Here is a 17,788-nt window from a genome sequence, read left to right as displayed (position 1 = left end):
GTGCTGAATCCTCTACGTTACTCCCCTTCCTGGGTCTTTTGTTTGGAAGGCGGAGGGGAGGAACCTGCAATTTTGTCAGGCTCCTACTGGGCCCGGCCTTCTCCTGGCTGCCACTTAGCCCCGCCTCCTCCTGACTGCCACTTTCCACATACTCCTCCTGTGTGCCACATTCCACAGCCTCCTCCTGGCTGAGGTCTTCCTGTGTATGAAAAAGGGACATAGTTTTAGTTTTTTCTTCATAAATCACACACAATTTTCATCCCATGACTGTTGCCAATTGAATGTTAACAAATATAACAGACTATCATTCTGAGCCCAGCATTTTTTATTCTTGCCCCAATTATTTTTGCCCACTACTGTCTATTGATATGTAAAACACTTTATTAAATCAGCAATTAGTGATCAATAATAACATCTAGTAGACATCATTTATTTCTTGACCAGAAATCTGTAGAACAATGCTATACCTGGCTCCAGATGGGCTCCTCCACTTCTTCCTGGCTGGAAGTCCCAGGTTGGACATCGGAAGCCTCAGCTGGGGTAGAAGATAGGGTGGAAGGAAGAGTGGAAGGAAGGGTTGAGAGTGATTCCCTGACTTCAGTCTGGTCTGACAGAAAACAAAGTCTCTCATAGTACCACAGCCTGGGGACATAAACGTCATCTGCTGCAGCTCCGGATCTCTGGGAATCCTGGACCTTCTTGCGCTCCCTAAGATAAGTGCTCCTCAGGCCACCAATTTTGGCTTTTAAATAGGGGATGGTTGCCGTGGGGACCACCGGCTTCACCAACTCCAGCAGTTTCTCCAGCGCTGCCTGCCTCTTTTGTTTATGATTATAAAATGGGTGTTTGATCTGCCACAGACAGGGCAGCTCCCTGTACTTGTCTATGAACAGGGGGAGGAAGTTGTGGTCATTGAAGCCATCCATTTTATCTGCAATACACAAGACAAACCCTAATGTCAGGCTAAAGTTTCCTAATCTTGTCCCATTATAGGCCTCAATCTAGAAGCAGTATAGGCCCAAGTTTAAATGTTACCTTTGTTATCACGATCGGCACTTCCGATACTCCTTCCTCCGCTCACAGATCGTATGTACTACGCACGCCTGTTACGCTTTATATACACTGCGCATGCGTGAAACTCTGCCCACCCCTGGCATTCTTTCTAGTTTATTCCCTGCCCCTTCTCGTTCGGCGTAGTGGGGAAGAGCACATGGCGGAGACAGAGCAGGTGTGTGCTAATTACACCAACGAGGAGGAGGAGGAGAGCCCGGAGCCAGAAACATCCAGATCCCGGAGGAGACGATTTAAGGCCTCAAATATGTCCTTTGAGGAGATGTTGGAGATGGTCGACATACAGAAGAGGGGCGACTATGATGGGAAGTGTGGACCTTACCCCAACCCCAATGTCAGAAAGGCCAAGGTCATGGCGAAAGTTGTGAAGAGTCTGCAGAAAAATTTTGGGGTACGTCGATCTAAGGATCAACTCCGGAAATGGTGGTCGGACCTCAAATTAAGGGAGCACGATCAGTATAGAAGGATCAGGAGAGTGCTGCAAAAAAGTAAGTAGTTGTGCTGTGTTCCTATTCATTATTTTTAGAGCGTTTATACTGCTCCATGAGCTTTTCTTTACTGTTGTAGTTTAAAATGGCAACTTTCATGTTCATGGACACATTATTCGTTCGTAGGAAACATTGTTCGTTCAGCCTGGGAAACACCATGTTTTGGCCAGATGCATTTCAATAAATTTTTGCTAGCCTACTTCTCTTAAAATAAGTTTGTTGTCTAGATGGGTTTATAACTAGAATGAAATTCAAACTAGATTCTGTGTAAGGAGAGGACACTCAGCAGCTGTTTACACATCTGGACGCTGGAGAACTAGTGTGGGACAAAAGATTTTATTAGGGGGCCCCACACAGGTGCTCCAGTGTATACTATAGGGGTGACTCCATCTGTGAAGCTTGTACAAAACAGGTAAGTATTGAAGCTTGACAAAGTGAAAACATATGTATTCATCTTATAACTCTGCCAAAATAAACAATTGTACCCCACTTCAAAGCAATGTTTCATATACTTATTTCTGCCATCATATATCTGTGTGCTAAGTATACCTATTTTTTTTTTACATAGGATAGAAAAGACTCGGAGGACACCACTCATCAGAGGAGACAACAGACCCCCCACCTCATGAAGAAGTGGAAATGCCACAAAGCCAACAGGAGGAGGAGGAGGGAGACGTTATCGAAATTGTCACCACAACAGGTGAGTGTCTGCGACCACAGGCTCAGGTAAGAGATGGATGCCGGCATATTTATAATACATGGTGTGTTTTTGTTTCTATATTTTAGGTGATCGTGTTGTTGTGGATGAAGATCATTTCACCAGTGAAAGTGCCCAGATCCTGATCGGGGAGATCATGGGGTGTAATAGGGACTTGGAAAACATCAAGCAAAACATCAATGATGTTCAAAACAAAATGAAGAACATCATTGATGTTTTAGGGAGAGTTTAAAACCCCTCGAAATCCCTAATTTAGTTGGCTTTTTTTCCCAAAATTTTTTGCAAATTTTTTTTACTATTCTCGAAAAGCCAAATTTTGAAGATGCACACAGTGTGTCAACATGTGCTATCTGCCAACACTGGAGATCAATGTATGCGTTTTGGGGGTGCAACCCCTTCCTCAATAATAAAGTAGCTGAGAGGAAGGGGTTGCACCCACAAAACACGTCCCTTGATCCCCCATGATGCCAGCTAGCACATGTTGACATTCGGCAATTTGTGTGCATCTTCAAAATTTGACTTTTTCAGGGGTGACTTCACCCCATCTGCTGAACGCAATATCAAACACAGTTTATAAATACTCATGTCTGATATTGCCTTCAAGTTCTACAAAAAGTTGAACTTTGTAAGTTCCAGATTTGTGTATTTCTTGTTGGTTTAAAACATGCCTGTTTTACCTTAACCTCCCTGGCGGTATGATTATTTCTGATTTTAGGTGCTGAAAGCGGTACAATTATTTTGCACAGAAATTTGGCGTTTTATATTGTAGGCCTGTAATTCTTAGGAATAGTTCACTTAAATCTGTCCAAACAAGAGTCTAGTAGACATCCCGGGTATGATAAAGTTTGAAAAACGAAATAAAAAATTATAATATAATAAATAACTATAAATAATTCTAACAAATAATAATATAATAATAATAAAAAATATATAATAATGTAATCAAATCAAAAACACTGAAATTTGCTCAGTTGCAGAATTTTAGCTTTCGTTACTTTTAGTGTTTGATGACGGATCTCCCCACAAATCACTATCGCTCAATTCTGCAAGTGATTATAATTTATTATCGCTTTTTTCTAGCTGCTCTAAAACCACTTTTGATGTAAAGAGACAGTTTTGGTTGCTATGGACAATCTCCAGTTTCCTGGCAGAAAGAACAGTTTTATATATATAAAACTGCATGCAGGACACTGGGCAGACCACTAGGGACAAAAGGGATGTGTAATTATTTGATACAGTACTGTAATCTGTAAGATTACAGTATGCTGTATCTATACTGTGTGTTTCACTTTTGAATTTACCGCCGAACTCCGTCCCCGTGCGTCGCAACGCTCGCAGGGAACGGAGCTCGGCACTGTGAATCGAGCGAGACACAGCGGCTCGCCGATCACAGCGGGGAGACATCGCAGGATCCAGGGGACAAGGTAAGTATGCTCTTCCTGGATCCTGCGATGCAAGCCCGAGTCTGGCTCGGGGATACCGCTTTTGGTATAAAAAATCCAACCCGAGCCAGACTCGGGAATACCGCCAGGGAGGTTAAAAGGACATTTCTACTTTTATTAATGTCATCTATAAATATTTTATACAACAAACATGTTGGTTTGTTTTAAAAACCTTTTATAAATGCACATGTGATTGTGCTTTGATTAAAAAGATTGATAATCAACAATGTGTGGCTTCTTCTTTCAATGCTCCTAAACTTTTTTTGTGGTAAAATTGGTGTTTTCTGTGACAATGAGGGTTATTTCCTAAGGGCAAATACACTTTGCACTACAAGTGCAGTTTCTGTGCAGTCTCAAGTGCACTTGTAGTGCAAAGTGTCTTTGCCTTTAGTAAATAACACCCAACAGTGCTTTATAATGTTACACAATCACGCCATTTTCAGGACTCCCCAAATTTCAGTCAGGGTCAGCTAAAAGAAACACAAGCAGTAAATGTAAGCAAATATTTAAGTAAAAAATTTATTTTTATTTTAAAAAGGTCTCAGACATTATCTGGCATTTTGATGGCCCCCTACCTGCAAAGTATTCCATGTATCTTATACGGACCTCGTGGGCACTCAGGGGGGGCAAGCCAGGACGGCCAGCTTCAAGCGCCATCAGGGTTGGTTCATTTAGATTAATTCTGGATTCAGGCCCAACTGAGCCAGCATAGTTCATAGAATTTCCCCTTAAAAAGTTGTGGAGAACACAGCAAGCCAGGATGATGTGATTCAGTTTATACTCCGCCATGTGTATGAGTGTAAGAAATAGGTGGAACTGGCTGGCCATTATTCCAAATGTGCTCTCCACCACTCTTATGGCTCTGGCCAGCCGGTAATTAAAAACCCTCTGGTCCGGGGTGAGGGTCCTCATAGGGAATGGCCGCATAAGATGGTCCCCCAGCGCAAACGCTTCATCCGCAACGAAGACGAATGGGAGTCCTTCCGTATTGTCTTTTGGAGGTGGCAAGCCCAAACTGCCATTCTAGAGACACCTGTAGAACTCCGTATGGGCGATGACTCCACCATCTGACATCCGGCCATTCTTCCCCACGTCCACATACAGGAACTCGTAAGCAGCCGACACCACCGCCAACATCACAATACTATTGAACCCCTTGTAGTTGTAATAGTATGACCCCGAGTTGGGTGGTGGGACGATATGGATGTGTTTCCCATCAATTGCCCCTCCGCAGATAGGAAAGTCCCACCGCTGGGCAAAGTGGAAGGCCACAGTCTGCCATTCCTGTGGGTTGGAAGGAAACTGTGGAGTAAAACAAGAAAATAAAATTAATGATTTTGCACATAGACATGGAAAGCAGATTAGACACAAACATTCTTGGCCAACGTCAGTATAACATTTATTTTAGGGAGTATTTAAAGACAAAAGTATAAAGGTCCACCTATCAGATTCCCCCCCTCTCATGGGCCATTTTATAAATTTTATGGGGGGGAGGGAGATGTTTTGGACAGGTAACCCTCTCCACTTCATTGAGAGATGAATGCCTAAATAATGTGTATTACTTTGGCCAGCCCCTCCTTACTTACACTATTGGCAGCCCACTGGACAGGTAAGAAGTGTCATAATACAAAGATATAAATACACACTGTACACATTTTAGCACATTTTTACATTCTGCTATTACCTATCAAGATAATAATAGAATACAGAAACTTAAAAAAGTACCATTTGAAAGTATACAGGCAGGCCCTTGCACTACATGCTTTGGGGAATTCATCCAGAAATCTGACCACAAAATACGTGGGTATAGTGTGTATGGGTTTGGCAAAGTCAGCAGATAGAGGATTGGTATCAGCTGAGTTAGCAGTTGAGGGGAGGGAGGTTCCAAATGATTTTGGGACCCAAAAAAAAAGCCTCTGGCACTCTGTCTGAATTTAAAGCACACATCACAATTTTAAACATTTTAGGGGGTATTTAGGGTAAAGCACTACTATGGAGCTGACAAAATACATTGTTAAGTGACTACATGAGGTGAATATAGGCCCAGGAGAGCATGCATTAATATACTCCTTCTGTAGGACCTGGATGATGGCAGAACAGGTCTCCAGGATAATGATCCCCAAAGCCTGGGGGGAGATGCCTGTCGAGAACTTAAGGTCCTGCAGGCTTCTCCCCGTCGCCAAGTACCGCAGGGTGATGACTAGCCTCTGCTCCGGAGTGATGGCTTGCCTCATGCAGGTATCCTGCCTGCTGATATAGGGGGTCAGAAAAGCCAACAAACGGTGAAATACCGGGTCTGTCATCTGGAGAAAGTTCCTGAAATCATCAGGATTATTCCCACGGATCTCACAGAGCAAAGGCATGTGACAGAATTGGTCACGCTGGAGCAACCAATTCTTGGTCCATGAACTCCTCCTCCCCTGTTCATGGACTTGGCTTGTGTCAAAGTAAGGACCCCAACACCAAGCTCCCACACAGCACGAACTCTACGATGAGTAAGTACACGCAACATGGCTAGAAAATGGTCGGCTGGTCAGAACGAAGTAACAAAATGCACTGAAGAACAGCAAGGCCTGTGAAGAGCGACCTGAAAATCAGTAATGAATGAACAAGAACACAATGACAAAGTCAAGGGTAACTTGCTGCATGCACTGAAGACCAGATACAAACCCACAAGCACAAACTGAACAGCAGAAAATGATCTGAAAACCACGAGTCTGAGAAAGCACGAATCGTCTCTCACCAAACTTTTACTAACATGAGATTAGTAAAAGGAGCCCAAAGGGTGCAGCGCTTAGTACTGAACTGCCCTTTTATAGTCTCGTCGTACGTGGTGTACGTGACCACGTTCTTAGCGTTCGGAAATTCTGACAACTTTGTGCGACCGTGTGTAGACAAAACAAGTTTGAGCCAACATACGTCGGAAAAAATCCATGGATTTTGTTGTCGGAATGTCCGATCAATGTCTGACCATGTGTACGGGGCATTAGAATGATTGACCTTGCAGTAGGATTCACTACTGAATTCTGTTTTTATGCAAGCTTGTGGGAGCTAGATATAGGGGTTTGTCAGCATTAAGATGATATCATCTGCAAAGAGATTGAAAATGTGAGGCCTTTCTCAAAAAAGGAAGCCAGGTGGCTAAAGGGTTCTTGAAGAATCTCAAGAAAGCTGTTTAATGCCTGTAAAATGCTTTGTAAATTCTTGCTGAAACTAATGGTCGCTTTACTAGCAGGTCAAGCAGAGATCAAGCAATGCCTGTGGTTTAAACTACAACTACTTTTATACTTAAAAACCCTGTACAGGTTTTTTCAACTCTTCTTATTATACCCAAAGCTGAGTTAGGTTCCACCATTTATCTCTATAGAACTTCAGACACCAAGGAGAAAATAGATGTAAACAATCCCTGTGTAGGGGAGGCCCAGGCAGTGTAAAGTGGGTCTGTACTGTATTTGAGGTCAGTGTATGAATATAATAACTATGAACCATACTGGGTTTTTTATAATAAAAGCATAGCTATACTTTAAAGCAGGGCTTGACAAATTTGTTTTGAATCTAGAAGCCAGCTAAAAAAGTTGCTTAAAAAGTTAAGAGTCAGTTTGTGCATGGCGATATGTAAAGTGTATTACAATCAATGTTTTTTATGCGTAGGCTCCCAAACGCATGCGTTTACGCTTGCACATGCGTATATGTGCATGTCTTCACTGTGCTCCACAGAATGTAATGCAGTACAGATCACACTGCTTTACATTCTTTACCAGCCATGCTGGCCGGGGAAACTATCAACAGGAACCTGGAAATGACATCATAGACATCACTTCTGGGTCAGGAACAAGATGGGGATGAGAGTGGATGTGTGTCTGCTCTCCTCACTTCCCTCCCTCTACCCTGTGGTACCCGCTAGGCCTGCAGATGGGCAAGCGGAGCGTGGGATACATAGCAGTGTATGCCTGCCCGGGGGGGCAACGCAGCAGAACACATTGGACCATCCCCAGTAGGACAAAGGCTAGAAAGGTAGAAAGGCAGCATCACAGCCTGTCCATCATCTGGCCATCATATGCATGTAAAGCCTAGTACACACTGTAATTTTTTTACTAACAGCTTGGGTCGGAGCCGCTGTACTAACAATCTGATGTCAGTGCAACAATATCCCTAAAGTCACAGCCTCAATTAACAGCGGCGCGACATCTTAGTCTGTGCACCCATGGAAGGGGTGCATAGGGACAAGACACCTGCTGCAGCCTGGCCCAGGTGCCAGGTTGATAATTCTAGGTACCAATGTGACCTGGGGTTTGCCGAGCCCTGGTTTAAAGCCTGGTGCACACTGGGTTGCACGAAGAAAAACCGACAGCTCCAGTCAGAGCCGCTGGAAACTATCTGGCATTAGTACAGTGATTTCCCCCGCTGAGCTGTTGTGTTCTGACAGGGGGACTGCCCCTCCCCCTGCCAGAGCACTCCGATTAGCATCTTCAAAGCCATATTTGTTTATATGCAATTGATTTGTTTATCTGCAAATACATATTCTATTTTGTAGTTCATTTTTGTAGTCTAGGTTGAATTAAGTTGTGAATATATTGTGATTCTGAATGTAAGATAAACTAGGCATGTTTTGACACTGTCCTGCTGCAGTTTCCCCGTAGCACAGGTGGATCACAGTGTACCTCCAGTTTTCTTGCAGGTTATCTGTGCTTTCCCATAGACTTCTATTAGATCGGGTGTTTTTGGTGCATTTCCTGAAAGCCCACCAAAGATACAGCATATAGGACTTTTGGTGCTCTTTCAGAAAACACCAAAACACCCAATCTAATAGAAGTCTATGGGAAAGTACGGGTAACCTGTACAAAATCCATGAGTACACTGCGATGCACCCACACTGCAGGGAAACCACAGCAGGGCAGTATGAAGTCACCCTTTATGTGTTTGTTTTCTGTGATGCTGCACTGCTTTTTACTATATGATATCTCAGATGTTGTTTTGATAAAGTTTTACTTAAAAATTCATTTTTGTCAATCAAATAATTAATATAGTTAGAGGAGGAAACTTTTCACAGCTTTAAAATTAATTAACTCATCATGTCTAATGAACTAGAGGGAAATGTGACCTTATCAGTTCTTCACAGGCTTGTCAATTATAAGGCACCTAACCTGAATATTATTATATGTGACAGACTGAAAAATGAATGGCATTATATGGAACATGCACGCATTGTGTAGGAGGGTGTTAATTTAATAGTCATGCTGTGTAGGTAGAATTTTCCTTCCTGTAGATACATTAATGGATTAGTAGGAGGGAAGAACAAAGAAAAATGTTGCTGGAAAATTACATAGATGCAAACATAATTATAATCTCATATAATTGATAGTGGCATGGAAAGCAATGTTTTTGTTACACTGATCCAAATTAAAATTGGTCTTGACATAAAATGCTACTGCTCATGCAAGTGCAAGCTAAGAGTAAAATTGAATTTGTTTATTTACTCATTCTTTTTTTTTATATAATTGTATTAGTTGCCTGCATTAATTGTCTTGAGGTTACGTCATGTTCTTTTAGTTTGAATCACATTTTTTACATCTGCGTAGCAATTGTAATTGGAAGCCATCTTAAAATGTGAATTTGTTTTCAAGTCAAGCAACTGGTTGCGCTAGGACAAGACAACTATTTTCTTGATAATTAAATGTTTAACTGAGCATTTGACATTTTGCACTACACAAAGAAATTCTACTATGTTTATTGTGGCAAAATATTTTGCTTCTGGGCACCAAACTAAATATGATATGCTTCTGCTGCCTGCACAGGAACATAAAATAAGGTTTACCATATAAAATGTTCAGAAACACTGTGACGCCATATAGTAATTAATTTAATGATGTGTTCTATTTAAATATTCACTCCATTTACACTTCTTTATATTGTTATAAACTCGTAGTACAGTCAAAATGACAATAAATTCATATTTGATTCTGTTATACTGTGGCCAAAATTCCCACTGTAAAGACGTGGGAAATGCAGCTTTTAATTTTTAAACTGTTATTACTTTTAACTTTTCTGAAATGAAAAGACAATGGCGAAAATTCAATAAATCGGCTGTGCCACTTTTCTGGCATTAATGCCTCCTGCTAAAGAAGAAGTGCAGCCAAAGCTTGTTTGGCTGTACTTCTCTTATGGATCACAGGAGTGCATTACATTCTGAACCTGCTGTAGCCCACTGTTGGCTGATGTTACAGAGATGGTACAGGATGAGGAAAGATTGCAACCATATGGTCGGGATCCACCCAGGAGCCTAAATTAACAGCTAGGTCAGCCTTTCAGTGTGCTGCTGAGAGCCTGGGCCAGCCACCCCCACCCCCACTGTGCTTACCTCACCTTGGATAAGCCCAGGGGGCAGAGTAGACATCGGGACTGACAGTCACCAGCTCTCTGCTCATGGAGCACTGAGAACTGAGAAATCAGCGGTCTTTGATCTCTCAGTTCTCAGACTTATACCACGTATACACGATCTGAATTTTTGACAGGAAATGTTCGATGTGAGCTTGTTGTCAGAAAGTCTGACCGTGTGTATGCTCCATCGAACATTTGCTATCGGAATTTCCGCACACAAATGTTTGAGAGCAGGTTCTCAAATTTTCCGACAACAAGACTTGTTGTCAGAAAATCTGATTGTGTGTACACAAGTCTGTCGCACAAAAGTCCACGCATGCTCTGAATCAAGCAGAAGGAGATGCACTGGTTATTAAACTTCCTTTTTCTCGGCTCATCGTACGTGTTGTACGTCACCGCGTTCAGATGCACCAGTGGCACCACCCCCTTCTGACATCACAGACTGGTGCATGCTGGGCCTGTGATGTCACAACATGGCAGGGCCACAGGGTGATGTTGCCAGATGATCCCACCCCTTACATAAGAACTGTCAAAGCGCAGAGAAGGCATTCGGAGATACGCCATTTCAGAAGGCAGAGCGTTTTATTTTTTTGAGTTGCCGGGCGGCGTGATTGATGATGGATTTACATTGAGGGGCACTATTTTTTTTTATAAAAGATTTGTCAAACACTTGTCTCTTTTTTTTTAACTTTTTGTCCACTTTTTTGGTGATACCTGATACTCATTTACATAGGGAGGCGGGATATGGGGGCCACCTTGGTAATTGGGGATTCCAGATTCCGATAAGCCCCTCCCACCTGCAGACCCCCACAATCACCGGTCACAGTTGTGGGGATGAGGCCCTTGCCCCCATCAACATGGGGACAAGGTGCTTTGGGGCAAGGGGGGCAGAGCCGGGATGCATGCCTGGATAAGGGTCTGGCGTGGAGTTTGGGTGGGACTCCACACATTTTTTTATAAAAACATTGATGTGGGGTTTTCCTCCAAATCTATACCAGAGCCAAAGGGCTTGGAATGAACTGGGGGGGCCCATGCTGGTTTTTTTATTTATTTTTTTTAACGGCACTTTATTTTTTTATTATTCAGCTGTCAGCGGGGAAACCCATCGACAGCTGATTATTTATCGGTGGCTGACTAGGAGCAGATTAGAAGGTTTTACAGCAGAATTCATTTTATAAATTTGTGTTTCGCAATTATTAAAAACTTTTCTCTTTCTCATTTCTCTGCCAGAGTCAATTAAGTACATGCTAAAAATTAAATGTATATATTTACATAAATACATTTCTTGAGATGTTTGGAGTCCTTTGATAAATCAAAAGGAAGTATTAGACATGTGAAATTTGTTTAAAATAAATGAAAAAAAAAAAACTTAAAGTGCCCTGTCTTCCTGTGCCAGTGTACAGTGGTGACGCATATGTATATCACGCCCACATATGTGAGGTATCTTACACAAACAATGAGAAATAAACAGATACAAGTATTTCTCCCTCAGCGCTCATGCAAAAAAAATATAAGGTATTAAAGCTGCTACTATAAAAAATGTAAACTATATCAAAAAATATGTTAAAAAAAACAGTCTTTCTAACATTAGTAGCGCTACTAATGTTTGAAAGACTTTGTTTTTTTTTACATATTTTTTGATATGTGAGGTATCGCCACAAATGTCACAGGAAGAGCAATAATTCTAGCACTAGATCTCCTCTTTAACTCTAAACTGGTAACCTGTAAAAAATGTTAAAGTGTCGCCTATGGAGACTTTTAAATGCTTCAGCTCCAGAAGATTTTACCCCCTTCCTGACCAGATCCCTTTTTGCGATTTGGCACTGCGTCGCTTTAACTGACAATTGCTCGGTCGTGCGACATGGCTCTCAAACAAAGTTGATGTCCTTTTTTTCCCACAAATGGAGATTTCTTTTGGTGGTATTTGATCACCTCTTCGATTTTTATTTTTTGCGCTATAAACAAAATAAGAGTGACAATTTTGAAAAAAACGCATTATTTATTACATTTTGCTATAATAAATATTCCCCAAAAATATATAAAAAAACATTTTTTCCCTCAGTTTATGCCGATTGTATTCTTCTACATATTTTTGGTAAAAAAAAAATCGCAATAAGCATTTATTGATTGGTTTGCGCAAAAGTTATAGCGTTTACAAAATAGGGGATAGTTTTATGGCATTTTTATTAATAATTTTTTTTTACTAGTAATTGTGACTGTGATGTTATGGTGGACATGTCGGACATTTTTGACACATTTTTGGGACCATTGTCATTTATACAGCAATCAGTGCGATTAAAAATGCACTGATTACTGTGTAAATGACACTGGCAGTGAAGGGGTTAACCACTGGGGGCGGGGAGGGGTTAAGTCAGTACTAGGGAGTGATTACTAACTGTAGGGGGGATGGGCTAGCTGTGTCACTACGCTGATCACTGCTCCCGATGACAGGGAGCAGAGATCAGTGACACTTGTCACTAGGCAGAACGGGGAGATGCTGTTTACATCAGCATCTCCCCATTCCTCCTCTCCGTGAGGCGATCGCAGGTATCCCCACAGCGATCGAGTCCGCGGGACCCGCGACCCGACTCACGGAGCTCCCGGCCAGCACGTGCGTTCCACCGGAGTGCACGCAATGGCATGGCGGGAAATTCAAATGGACGTACCTGTAAGTCCATTTGCCCAGCCGTGCCATTCTGCCGACTTACATCGGCGTGCACCGGTCGGGAAGGGGTTAAGTACCGTAGTTTGGCGCCATTCTTTGAACATGCACAAATGTTCAAATGTTTAAAGCATGACATGTTAGGTATCTATTTACTTGGCATAACATCCTCTGTCATATTTTACAAAAAACTGGGGTATGTATTGTGTTTTTTTTTTATTCATTAAAGTGTATTTAAAAAAAAAAAAACTGCTGCACAAAAGCCGTGTGACATAAAAAATTGCAATAACTGACATTTTATTCTCTAACGCTTTTGCTAAAAAAAAAAAAAAAATGTATAATGTTTTGGATACAGATTACAGATTTTTACTTGTAAACAAGAATGTCAGAAAAAGGCTTAGTCAGCAAGTGAATACTCATTCACATAGGTGGGGGCTGGGATCTGGGGGGCCCCTTGTTAAAGGGGGATTCCAGATTCTGATAAGCTCTTCCACCCGCAGATCCCCACAACCACTGGCAAGGGTTTTGGGGATGAGGCCTCTGGGTGCTTTGGGGGGAGCCCCCTACCCCAAAGCACCCCCCATGTTGAGGGCAAGTGGCCTGGTATGGTTCACAGGGGGAGCTCACTCATCTCACCCCACTTTCCTGACCTTCTGGGCTCCATGCTTGGATAAGCGTTTGGTATGGATTTTGGGGGGGACCGCACGCTGTATTTTTTATATTTTGGTGTGGGGTTCCCCTTAAAATCCATATTAGAGACGGAGGGCCTGACATGGATAGGGGCATCCCACACTGTTTTTCTTCCTTTATTTTTAATTGACGCAATTCTTTTGTTTATATTCAGCTGTCGGTGGGGTAACCCTCTGACAACTGATGAGTCATCGGCCGTTAAGGACACGGTGGACGGCTTCCCAGCTCGCTCCTTAACAAACAGCTATTCTTCACACAGAATTCAGATCGGTCAATATATTTTTGACCAATTTGAATTTGAATCATTCTGGAATCATTTGGAATTCGTTAGAAAATTAATGAACAGAATAAAACTAAATTAAATTAAACAAAACCAAACAAATTGTGAAACAAAGCTACAAAACAATTAGTAATATAATTTTTCCATTCTGCACATGTCTAGGAAATATCAGTATGCTAAAATGAAAAACTGTTGTTTCATGGCTTATTTGCATTTGCAATTGGCATTTCTGATTTGCTTTAGGGCTACATCTTTATCCATCCTCCAACATCTGGAGCAGAATATGGAGCAGCTATGCATGGCAACCAATCAGCTCCTAAATTTTAGTGTCAAAGCTTAATTGATCAAGTTGAAGTTAGAAGCTGATTGGTTACTATGCACAGCTGCACCAGATTTTGTCTGCTCCAGTTTTAGTAAATTTTCTCCATATGCCCCATACACACAGTCAGATTTTCCGACAGAAAATGTGTGATAGGACCTTGTTGTTGGAAATTCCGACCATGTGTAGGCTCCATCACACATTTTCCATCGGATTTTCCGACACACAAAGTTTGAGAGCAGGCTATAAAATTTTCCGACAACAAAATCAAAAAACAAAATTGTCGGAATTTCCGATCGTGTGTACACAAATCCGACACACAAAGTGCCATGCATGCTCAGAATAAATAAAGAGATGAAAGCTATTTGCTACTGCCCCGTTTATAGTCCCGACGTACGTGTTTTACGTCACCGCGTTCAGAGCGATTGGATTTTCCGACAACTTTGTGTGACCGTGTGTATGCAAGACAAGTTTGAGCCAACATCCGTCTGAAAAAATCCTAGGATTTTGTTGTCGGAATGTCCGATCAATGTCCGACCGTGTGTACGGGGCATTAGTGTTTCGCTAACCTGCAATAACCATGTGCATAGAAGGCACTGAAATGCCTGGCATGCACATTTTTGCTCTACTAGAGACTGTTTACTTAGCAATATTCACCTAAATTAGTAATTATTGTGAAGCTGTGCTCACGTTGACTACCCAATCACGTGCACACATTTTAAAAAACAGATCAGCAACAATAGAGCCAATATTTTTGCATGTTTATTAGAAGGCAGAACAGTAAATATTACCTTTTGGACAAAAAAATAAACATACAATTTTTGAAGTCAGATATGTACAGCTTGTTTTCTTGCACTTTTATCCTCTTTCCTTTCAGAAGGTTTTACCCCCTTCATGAGCAGGGCATTTTTTTTCTGCTTTACTGCACTGTGCTACTTTAAGTGGGCAACACTGTAAACAAATTAAATTTGTATAATTTCACACAAATAGAACCTTCTTTTGGTGGTATTTGATCACCACTGTTTTTTAATAATTTAAATTAAAAAATTCTGAACATTTTGAAAAAAAAACTATATTTTCTACAATATTTTCTATGTCATAAAACATATCCAATACAAAAATCAAAAAATCTAATTTCTTAAAAAAATTAGGCCAAAATGTATTCTGCTACATGTCTTTGGTAAACAAAAAAAACCCCAATAAGTGTATATTAATTGGTTTGTGTGAAAGTCATAATGTCTACAAACGATGGTATATACAGTGGGGACAGAAAGTATTCAGACCCCCTTAAATTTTTCACTCTTTGTTATATTGCAGCCATTTGCTAAAATAATTTAAGTTCATTTTTTTCCTCATTAATCTACACACAGCACCCCACATTGACAGAAAAACACAGAATTGATGACATTTTTGCAGATTTTTAAAAAAAGAAAAACTGGAAATATCACACAGTCCTAAGTATTCAGACCCTTTGCTGTGACACTCATATATTTAACTCAGGTCCATTTCTTCTGATCATCCTTGAGATGGTTCTACACCTTCATTTGAGTCCAGCTGTGTTTGATTATACTGATTGGACTTGATTAGGAAAGCCAAACACCTTTCTATATAAGACCTTACAGCTCACAGTACATGTCAGAGCAAATGAGAATCATGAGGTCAAAGGAACTGCCTGAAGAGCTCAGAGACAGAATTGTGGCAAGGCACAGATCTGGCCAAGGTTACAAAAAAATTCTGCTGCAATGAAGGTTCCTAAGAGCACAGTGGCCTCCATAATCCTTAAATGGAAGACGTTTGGGATGACCAGAAGCCTAGAGCTGGCCGTCTGGCCAAACTGAGCTATTGGGGGAGAAGAGCCTTGGTGAGAGAGGTAAAGAAGAACCCAAAGATCACTGTGGTTGAGCTCCAGAGATGCAGTCGGGAGATGGGAGAAAGTTGTGGAAAGTCAACCATCACTGCAGCCCTCCACCAGTCGGGGCTTTATGGCAGAGTGGCCCGACGGAAGCCTCTCCTCAGTGCAAGACACATGAAAGCCCGCATGGAGTTTGCTAAAAAACACCTGAAGAACTCCAAGATGGTGAGAAATAAGATTCTCCGGTCTGATGAGACCAAGATAGAACTTTTTGGCCTTAATTCTAAGCGGTATGTGTGGAGAAAACCAGACACTGCTCATCACCTGTCCAATACAGTCCCAACAGTGAAGCATGGTGGTGGCAGCATCATGCTGTGGGGGTGTTTTTCAGCTGCAGGAACAGGACGACTGGTTGCAATTGAGGGAAAGATGAATGCGGCCAAGTACAGGGATATCCTGGACGAAAACCTTCTCCAGAGTGCTCAGGACCTTAGACTGGGCCGAAGGTTTACCTTCCAACAAGACAATGACCCTAAGCACACAGCTAAAATAACGAAGGAGTGGCTTCACAACAACTCCGTGACTGTTCTTGAATGGCCTAGCCAGAGCCCTGACTTAAACCCAATTGAGCATCTCTGGAGAGACCTAAATTGGCTGTCCACCAACGTTTACCATCCAACCTGACAGAACTGGAGAGGATCTGCAAGAAGGAATGGCAGAGGATCCCCAAATACAGGTGTGAAAAAGTTGTTGCATCTTCCCCAAAAAGACTCATGGCTGTATGAGATCAAAAGGGTGCTTCTACTAAATGCTGAGCAAAGGGTCTGAATACTTAGAACCATGTGATATTTCAGTTTTTCTTTTTTAATAAATCTGCAAAAATGTCAACAATTCTGTATTTTTCTGTCAATATGGGGTGCTGTGTGTACATTAATGAGGAAAAAAATGAACTTAAATGATTTAAGCAAATGGCTGCAATATAACAAAGAGTGAAAAATTTAAGGGGGTCTGAATACTTTCCGTCCACACTGTATATTGGAATTTATGCAGTTATACAGTATATGCTATACTGTAATGGCAGTGATCAGCGACCTGTACTAAAAATAAAATAAAATTTTGTGCTACGGCCTGATATACAGTAAATCCTAAAGCAACTAGCACAATACCTTACTACCAAGTATTATAAAAATAAAAAAACAATGCAGCAGTATTAAATTAGTGAAACCTCCTTACTAAATACAATAGGCATATACAGTATAATCAATTGCATCACACATATGATCCAATTAAACCAAACAAATACATAAATAAGATAACAAGTGAACAAAAATAAAACACTACCGGTGAGTGAAACAAAAATTACAAATATATATGAACTCAAAGACCACAAAAGAATGAAGGCAGCTATATCCACAGTCCCAAGTTGATCAAAGGATAGTAAACAAGTCAAAAGGGTTCAGAGAAGTGACTTCCAGGAGTTCAACCAGAGTGTCCAATGAAGGATAGCTGAGGAAGCCTCCAAATTCCAAAAGGATTGGCACCCCACACCACCTGAGTGCAACAGATTGGGGCAAACCAAAATGATAGGACCCCTACTGAATAGAAATAAACAATTTAGGCAGCTATATCCACAGTCCCAAGTAGATCAAGGGATAGTAAAAAAGTCAAAAAGCTTTAGAGAGGTGTCTTCCAGGAGTTCAACTAGAGTGCAATAAAGGAAAAGCTGAGGAAGCCTCCAAATCCTAAAAGGATCGGCACCCCACACCACCCAAGTGCAACAGATTGGGGCTTACCAGAATGATAAGACCGCTACTGAATAGAGGTCAAGAGTGCTTGAGTAGTAATTATGAGCTCTCACATCCCCATAGTCTTCCTCCAAACCGACTGA

This window comes from Aquarana catesbeiana, linkage group LG07 (assembly GCF_042186555.1).
Source record: "Aquarana catesbeiana isolate 2022-GZ linkage group LG07, ASM4218655v1, whole genome shotgun sequence".
NCBI classification, from domain to species: Eukaryota; Metazoa; Chordata; class Amphibia; order Anura; family Ranidae; genus Aquarana; species Aquarana catesbeiana.
The sequence above is the reverse complement of the archived record's forward strand: the minus strand, read 5'-3'. Positions refer to the sequence as shown.